The 8517-nt window shown below is 33.5% G+C and overlaps 1 long non-coding RNA gene across 1 annotated transcript; it reads left to right on the top strand.

Moving 5' to 3' along the window:
* The first annotated feature begins 472 nt into the window (after positions 1-472).
* LOC138913932 (uncharacterized) lies at positions 473-2614 on the top strand. Its single transcript, XR_011419819.1, has 2 exons — positions 473-1573; positions 1627-2614. It is a non-coding gene; the product is annotated as an uncharacterized lncRNA (long non-coding RNA).
* Positions 2615-8517: the final 5903 nt, after the last annotated feature.

Genomic DNA, 8517 nt, shown 5'->3' on the forward strand with positions numbered 1-8517 from the left:
CTTAGTTTCTCTGTTTAAAAGATAGCTAGAGCTTTAGTAAAACCATCAAATGAATCGTTAAAGTTTAGGGAAAAAACTTTACCGAAGGAATTTTTGATATTCAGTTTAGAAGTACCATTTTTCGACGTTTGAAGAGATTTTTGGCTAAATTGTAATTTTGAAGGGCTGTTAAAAATAGTAAAAAGCCTAAATCTTAGCGGTCAAATTTTTGAAACATGTATAATGTCTTAAACTATTTTTAGGCGAAAACACGGATTCGATTAGTTAATCGGTTTAGAGTCCAGAATTTTTGAAAGGAAAATTTTCCTTTTTTTAATTGGAAGCGATTGGGGCCACTTGGGGAACCCCAATAAATCTTAGCAAATCAGTTTAAAGTTATAAGAATGTATTAGAAATGCATATTAATATTGTTAGCCAGTGGTTTTGGCTGTGCGTTGATTCCCAGTTTTCTTACTGATAGGTTTATATATATAGATAGAAGATGAACTGGGTGGCAGAATATAATGAACATACATACATACATAACAAATAAATAATTTAGGTAAATATTAAGTTTTTATAAAGAAATGAATGAATTCCCTTGGTCGATCGAATACGTGTGTGTATTTCTGTATGGGCTTTGGTGACCAATCCCTTACCAAAGTGCCCCAAACTCATTCAATTAGAAAATTAAATCCTGTACGCTAAACCGTTAAACCAATCGATACCGTGTTTTCGCTAAAAAATAGTTAAAATCATAATAAAAGTTAAAAAAATATGACGGCTTCAATTTTTAACTTTTTACTATTTTTAGTACCCGATTTAAAAGTAGCCGATGTTGCACACGCTTGCAACTATATATCTCCATCTCCTTTCCACCCCCTGACTCTGCTTTATGATTGTCATTTTTTTCTTCGAAATACCATTACAAAAATAATTCAAGTTGGTATCAATATATTTATATTTATTTTACGAGGTAATAGAACGGCCGGTGTTTTTGCTTAAACTTTACCTAAAATAGGAGATGGAGATTATCCAACTGTTGATGGAAAAATAATAATTTCATCAAGTTTAGGTACAGTTGTTAACACTTTGGAAGAACTTACATCAACAAATTTTCCAGATATTTCAAATATTGTTCACAAGTCATTGGACTGGCTATCAGAAAGAGCAATATTAGCTTCAAGAAATGACAGAGCTGCTTCAATAAATAATCATCTTTCAAAATCATTTAACGGTGAGGAAGTTACATACTAGAGCCCTGCACGAGTAGACTCGTAAACAGCTCTGAGCTAGAGTTTGTTTGTTTGTTTGTGACTTTCGAGTCATAGGTCATGGGATTATCGAGTAAGCAAGTAACAGCTCCAAACAAGCTCATGTGCCTAACGGATACCTTTAAAACAGTTCAGTGCAAACAGCTCACAACAACAAAGCAAACAAGTCAAACAGCTCAGATTACTCGGACAGCCCGAACAGACCGAACAGCTCACAGGGTCTAGTGTCAAATATTTCCGGCTAATAAAACGAGCGAGTTCGTAATTATTATTTCTTTATATAGTTTTTCGTAACATTCGTAATGGCTTCTGTACCACAGGTAAGTATCGCCAAAGCATCTACACTTTGGTAACAATTTTAAAGTCTAATTAGTCTCAGCTAAGCTTGGATGAAATCAGGATGAATGTTTTATCTGGTACTTTTACCATAAGCCAGAAACGTGGAAGAAGCGAAGTATGGGAAATTTTCGGAAACGTTCTAAATGAAAAGGGAGAAGAAATAACCAACGTCGTAGCATGCAAAAAGTGTTCACATGCAGTCAAGTATAGCAACTCTACATCTAATTTGGCTAGGCATAAATGCTTTAAAGCTTTTGAGCCAAAATGCGAAGATGAGCCAGAAGTGAAAATTGACAACGAAACGAAGTCAAAAATTGTTAAATTGGCAGCAGAGTGGACCGTCGAAAACTTTCGGCCTTTTGAGCTATTAGCAGACTCAGGCCTTTTAAAAATGGCGGATGCATTAATAAGACTCGGATCGAAGTTAAGTAAGAATTTAAAGGCGACTTCTGTGCTTCCGCACCCAACTACTGTTTCAAGACAAATCTCGAAATTGTATGATGTGCATCAGAATCGTGAAAAAACGGAGATATGCGAGAACAGAAAACAATGTATCGGGTACAGCGTTACAACAGATGGCTGGACAGATAACATATATAAAAGTGCATATGTTTCAGTAACAATTCATTATGTTATAAAAGGATCAATTATGAGTCGACTTCTGTCTGTGGAGGCTATGAAAGGGGAGCCCTCAACCGGTTTAAACATATATTTTACATCAGCTTATCTTTTCTGTATTTAATTTACCGACTTATTTTGCAGGTACAAATTTAAAGAAAACTGTTGCACGCTGTCTTCTTGAATTTGAATGTCATCTTGATCAGGACAATGTTATTGTGGTCAGCGCTGTGAACCCATATTATTTTTGCATGGGTTCGGTTCGGGGTTCAAACCTAATCGACAGGTAATGTTCCGGTTTGCGAACCGGTTCAATGATGAGCCGAAGCAGGGTTCAGGTTCGAACCAGGGTTCAAAAAAATAAATTTTTTTTAACGAAATAATAAAGGCAACATTTATTTCCATGTATTTTCATTTAAATATGTACCATAACATTAAGACTTATAGGTAAAGTTATAAGATTTATGATTTATAAAATGTTTACCAGTTAAGGCAAAGAGTATACTCTTTGATTTAGGGCCGGTTTCTCGAGTGCCGGCTAACATTTCTCGAACAGATAAAGTCCCTGCTATAGAATTTTTAAAAATTAAATTCATTTTTATAATTTTCTAGCTTTTAAATATCTGATTTAGCTATTTTTTGACCCGGCTGCCATTACCACTCATTTTTGTTTACATGTCGCCGCCTAGGATAAATCTAAAATTTGACCTTTGTCAACCGAAAAAAGTTGAAAAATCCGAACTTTAAAAATCCACCATAAATCCAATTTATTATGAATTTGGGCCATACTCGGCTTGTTTTGTTCGGTGGGATGTAAACTTTAAGTTTATACACATTATAATTTTTCAACGGATTTATTTCGAGTTTTTACGATACATACAGCCGACCTACAGAGGACCAAAAAATACATTTTTCATCTTTGTCGAGCTGCTGCGCTGCCATTACTTATCCAATCATATTGATCTGTATGAAAAGTTAAGCTCTGATCTATTGACTTTATAATAAAACAAAAACTGGCCCAATTGGGTGGATATTTGCCGAGATTTTGAACATTTTGAACTTTAAAAAATCTTAAAAAAAAAACTGCCATCGAAAAAAAAATTAGTGGTATTTTCGTGATTTGGGGGTCGAACACTAACAGAATTTGCCATCAATTGCTTTGGAGCTCTCCAAGAATATTATTTTGTAAACTAGTGTAGTTATACATTATTAGATTGTTTGAGTTAGATGCAGTCATTGCATAGACAAAATATTTGCGCATTTTTTTTCCCCTTAGTAAATAAACTCTATGTTAATATGATCAGAAAAAAAAACACGAACACACAAAATACTTTTTTTTTGTGAACCGAACCGAGTATTAAAAAAAAAGTTCCGGTTCGGTTCCGGTTCAATTATAAAAAAATTCGGCGCTCTGGTTTACGGTTCAGTTCTTTTTCTAAAAAAAAGTGAACCAATCCGGTTCGGAGTGGTTCAGCTCCGGAGTGGTTCACAGCCCTGATTGTGGTGACGGACCGAGGAGCAAATATGATTTCCGCGTACAAGAACAACAAGCATATTTACTGCATTAATCACATGCTCAATAATGTCGTAGAAAAATCATTTGACGACCCAGATATGAACAAAATGCTAGGACAAGCTTCCAAGCTTGTAAAATATTTTAAAAAGTCCGGGGAGAACTCTAATCTTAAATCGTCCCTAAAAAGTCTGTGTCCTACGCGATGGAATACTGCGTTTTATATGCTGCGTTCTATACAGGATGAATGGGCTGCAATTTCAGGAATTCTAATAAGGAAGAAGGAGGAGAGCCGTCTTGGAGATCTTAACTTAAAACACCTGAAAGAAGTAACTGAAATTCTCGAACATTTTAAAAAGACGTCTAAATTTCTTGAAAGCGAAAACTATCCCACTTTACATATGATCATTCCAGAAATTCACTCCCTAAAAAAAGTGTAAGATAGACTTAAATGATTCGGATCTAGCGTGCAGCCTCAAAATTTTATTGTTTAACTACATAGACTCCATTGTTATACCTAACACATGAGTACCACAAAATAGCTTTATTCTTATTCCCACCAGAAAACGAACTTCTACAGTTCACAGACACCGAAAAATTCAAAACAATTGAAGACTGTAAACATTTAATGAAAAATTTTTTGGATGCACATGACGAAAATGGAAATCAACAGACTGTCTCAAAAACCAATGATAGGTTTGCAGACTTTGTACGCAATTTCGCGAACGATACCGCTGATGATAAAGTCGACCGGGAAATGACAGCATACTTAACAACTATAACATTATACTGAAGTGGTGGGAAACCAATAAAAACCAATTCCCATTATTATTTAAGGCAAGCTGCCAAGTTCTGGGAACCCCCGCAAGCAGTGCTTCATCTGAAAGATCCTTTTCTTTGGCTGGAAATCTTAGTTCAGAGAAGCGCAATGCCATTGCAAAAAATCCAGAAATGATAAAGGAAATAATGTTCTTAAACTGTAATACAAACAAATAAAAATTTATAACATCAAAACAACTTATTAGCCAAAATAAGAAACGTTGAACTGCTATAAGTAAATTAATTAAAATATTAAGCAATATAATATTCCCTGAATTTCTTCAATCAGATTGCTTTTCCTACATAAGATCTGTTCCTACATAACATTGTTGAGCTCTGTACCTACATACCACTTTTGAGCTCTGTTCCTACATAACATTTTTTAGGTATGTTCGGATACTTGATCTACTAAACATGATCTATGATCTACTATACTTGCTTTTTTTCGATCAAACAAACAGCTCAACGTAAAAATGTGTGAGCTGAGCTACTGTTTTTCTGAAATTTGAGTCAAAGGGCATTTCGAGTATACTCGTGCAGGGCTCTATTGCTTACGTCTACTGAGCATATTTTTGTAAAAGTACGATTCGAAAATCCATCGGAGTTAGATCCCACAGCTTTTGGCGTGAGCCATCCTATCCAACTGACGGCACGACTAAAATCAATACAAAACTACAATAAAACTGCAGCATTTAATGTTATCAGGTAATATTAGAGTTTTTTACACAAAATCAACAATAGCAATTAAAATTTGTGAATAACAAATATTTGTCACCATACAATATAAAATGTTCGTCACGATACCCTGCTGATACAGCTGTTAAAGTCAGGCGCAGCAAGCGAACACAACGTGTTCATACTTTGCTTGATTTTGCAGGGCATATATAAATTAATATCTCTTCAACGACAAGACGTAGAACCATAAAATTTGAAATGGATATTCATTAAAACTGTCTTTACTTTATGTTAATACTACTGTGATGCTTATTTTGTGAGTGTATTTGTAGCAATGGCTTCATATACCAAGTAGTCTCTCTTAAAGGTTTATAAAAAGAAAGTTCAACTTTGAATAGAGATTAGAAGAATTGTTGAAATTGGTTGAGCCTGTGGGTTGAATCATTTTAAAGGGAGGTAAATTCTCGATTCGGGACATCCAGTCTTAATGTGCACTTTTTGCGACTTTAAGAGAAATTCAGTTTTTACGGCACTGCCAAAAATGGTCAAATTAACACTTTATTTGTCTTCTTCTTGTTTTGTAAGATGAAATGTTAAATAAATTTAATGCAAAAGTCTTCGCCATAACATTTTATTTGATTTAAAAACATTCCGCGTCTTATTTTCATGGAAAATATTTTTTTATACGGCATATTCAGTATTTGGCATACAAAAATGTCGGATTTTACAGGAAAAAGTCAATATCTCTTCAAAGAAGAAAGTTTTCAAAAAAATGTTTTTTTGTTTGTTTTAATATGTTTCTTCATTATTAGAAACCATAAAAGAAAAAATTTTTTTTTGTAGGTTTAAGAAAAAAATTTTTTTTTTAGTTTGAATAAATTTATTATAGTGTTTAATTTTTGATCAAAAAGATGTATTTAATTATTATAAACATATTTCAAAAAGCCAAACTCAAAAAAGTTGCTTTGTTTTGGAATTATTAATTAATGCCAAAAAAACAGGTCAAATGCCCAATGTACCGCACAGTTCAAGAGTTATTTCAATTCAATCTTTATTTTCAATTTGTATTATAAAAGTTGACAAATAACTCTTATTTGTTAATTTTTATAATAAAAATTGAAGCATAAGAGTTATTTGTCAACTTTTATAATAAAAATTGAAAAATAAAACTTATTTGTCAATTTTTTTAAAAAAGTAACTCTTACTTGCGATCCCTGCTTCTAAACGAGTTACTTCTATTTTCTTAAAAACGCCTTTAACGATTTCTTTTTTTATACCCTTGCAGAGGGTATTATGATTTCAGTCAGAAGTTTGCAACGCAGTGAAGGAGACGTTTCCGACCCCATAATGTATATATATTCTTGATCAGCATCACTAGACGAGTCGATCTAGCCATGTCCGTCTGTCCGTCCGTCTGTCCGTCCGTTTCTACGCAAACTAGTCTCTCAGTTTTCAAGCTATCGGGATAAAACTTTCCCAAAAGTCTTCTTTCTATTGCAGGTAGTATATAAGTCGGAACGAGCCGGATCAGACAACTATATCATATAGCTCTCATAGGAACAATCGGGAAAAAAATGTAAAAAAATTATATCTTGGGTGTTTTTGAACCTATAACATCCTACTTTTGGAAATGTCATTTTTTATCTAATTTTGAATTTCGAATAAAATTTTTTCAAAATCAGACGACTGTATCATATAGCTGCCATAGGAACGATCGAAAAATTAATGGGAATATAATAGGAAATAAATTATTGCTTCGTTGGTTTTTATTGTATTCTCTTCTACTCTAGGATATAACACTTTTCAAATATTTTCGAATTTCGATTTTAATTTTATCAAAATCGAACTACTATATCATATAGCTGACATTGAAACGAACGCAAAACAAGAGAGAACGCTATAGTCGGGTGCCCCGACTATCAGATACCCGTTACTCAGCTAAAGAAAGTGCAAAGGAGATGGAGAAAAACTTTGATCCGCCGTAACTTTTTAACGAATGGTCAGATTTAAAAAATTTTTTCTACATTTTGATATGTATTGATAAACACAATAAAACTGCATTTTTACTTTTCCAAAATATTGAAATTTTTAAAATCGTATATATGCGATTGTGGGCGTTAGAGGGGGCGTGGCACCCTTTTGAAACAAACTTGCGCTGCGTAGGAACTCCTAGAATCTGCATGCTAAATGTCAATCTTCTAGCTTTTATAGTTTCCGAGATCTCAGCGTTCATACAGACAGACAGACGGACAGACAGACGGACAGACAGACAGACGGACAGACGGACAGACGGACAGACGGACAGACGGACAGACGGACAGACGGACATGGCTAGATCGACTCGGCTAGTGATCCCGATCAAGAATATATATAGTTTATAGGGTCGGAAACGCTTCCTTCTACCTGTTACATACTTTTGCACGAATCTAATATACCCTTTTACTCTACGAGTAACGGGTATAATTAATAAGAAATAATAGGAAAATTAACATTTTTGCGATTTGTAAATTAATAGGAATTATCTGCAAGGGTATATAAGCTTCGGCTGGCCGAAGCTAGCTTCCTTTCTTTTTTTAGTTTGAAACTATATAACCTTTGAGATTCCTCAACTTTTGAAATGCGCGTTTGGATGTAATTGAGCGATAAAAAGTTAAACCCGTTTCAGATTAGTATAAAAAACAGTTCATTCTTACTTGAAAGGTACCATGAAGACATACAAAACTCTAAACTGCTAGTCAGAAAAGAGCCAAAATACCTACATGAAGAATTGCAATTGGCTTCTTCGGCCAGAACAAACAACATTGTCTGCAAAAGATTAAAACTTGCAATGACTGAAAAGCACTTTTTTATTCAGGCCGTTCGCTATTGGAATGACCTCCCAAACCACTTAAAATGCATCCGAAATGAAGCGCACTTTAAAACAAATCTTTTAAATTACTTGAAGGGCACAAGCTAATTTTAATTTTAACTTTAATTTTATTAGTTTTACTTTTTCTTCTTCCTTTTTAAATTTTCTGTTTTTTTTCTCTACCTATTTTTTAAGCATCTATGTAATCTTCTGTAAAATGAATTTGTTTCTAAATGTCTGAATAATTATTGTTTCTTTAAAAATAATTGTACCTCTAGTTTCTAAGTAATTTTGTAATTACCACAAAGTTACCGATGATAATCAAAAAGACATAGTCTTACATCATACGGGATAATAAATCAAATTAAAATTAAAAAATTAAAAAAGTTTGTCATTGACTAACATTTTTCAGTAATAAATTTATTATGTCTAACTACACATAGAAAATTTTG

This window comes from Drosophila takahashii, chromosome X (assembly GCF_030179915.1).
Source record: "Drosophila takahashii strain IR98-3 E-12201 chromosome X, DtakHiC1v2, whole genome shotgun sequence".
In the NCBI taxonomy this organism is placed as follows: domain Eukaryota; kingdom Metazoa; phylum Arthropoda; class Insecta; order Diptera; family Drosophilidae; genus Drosophila; species Drosophila takahashii.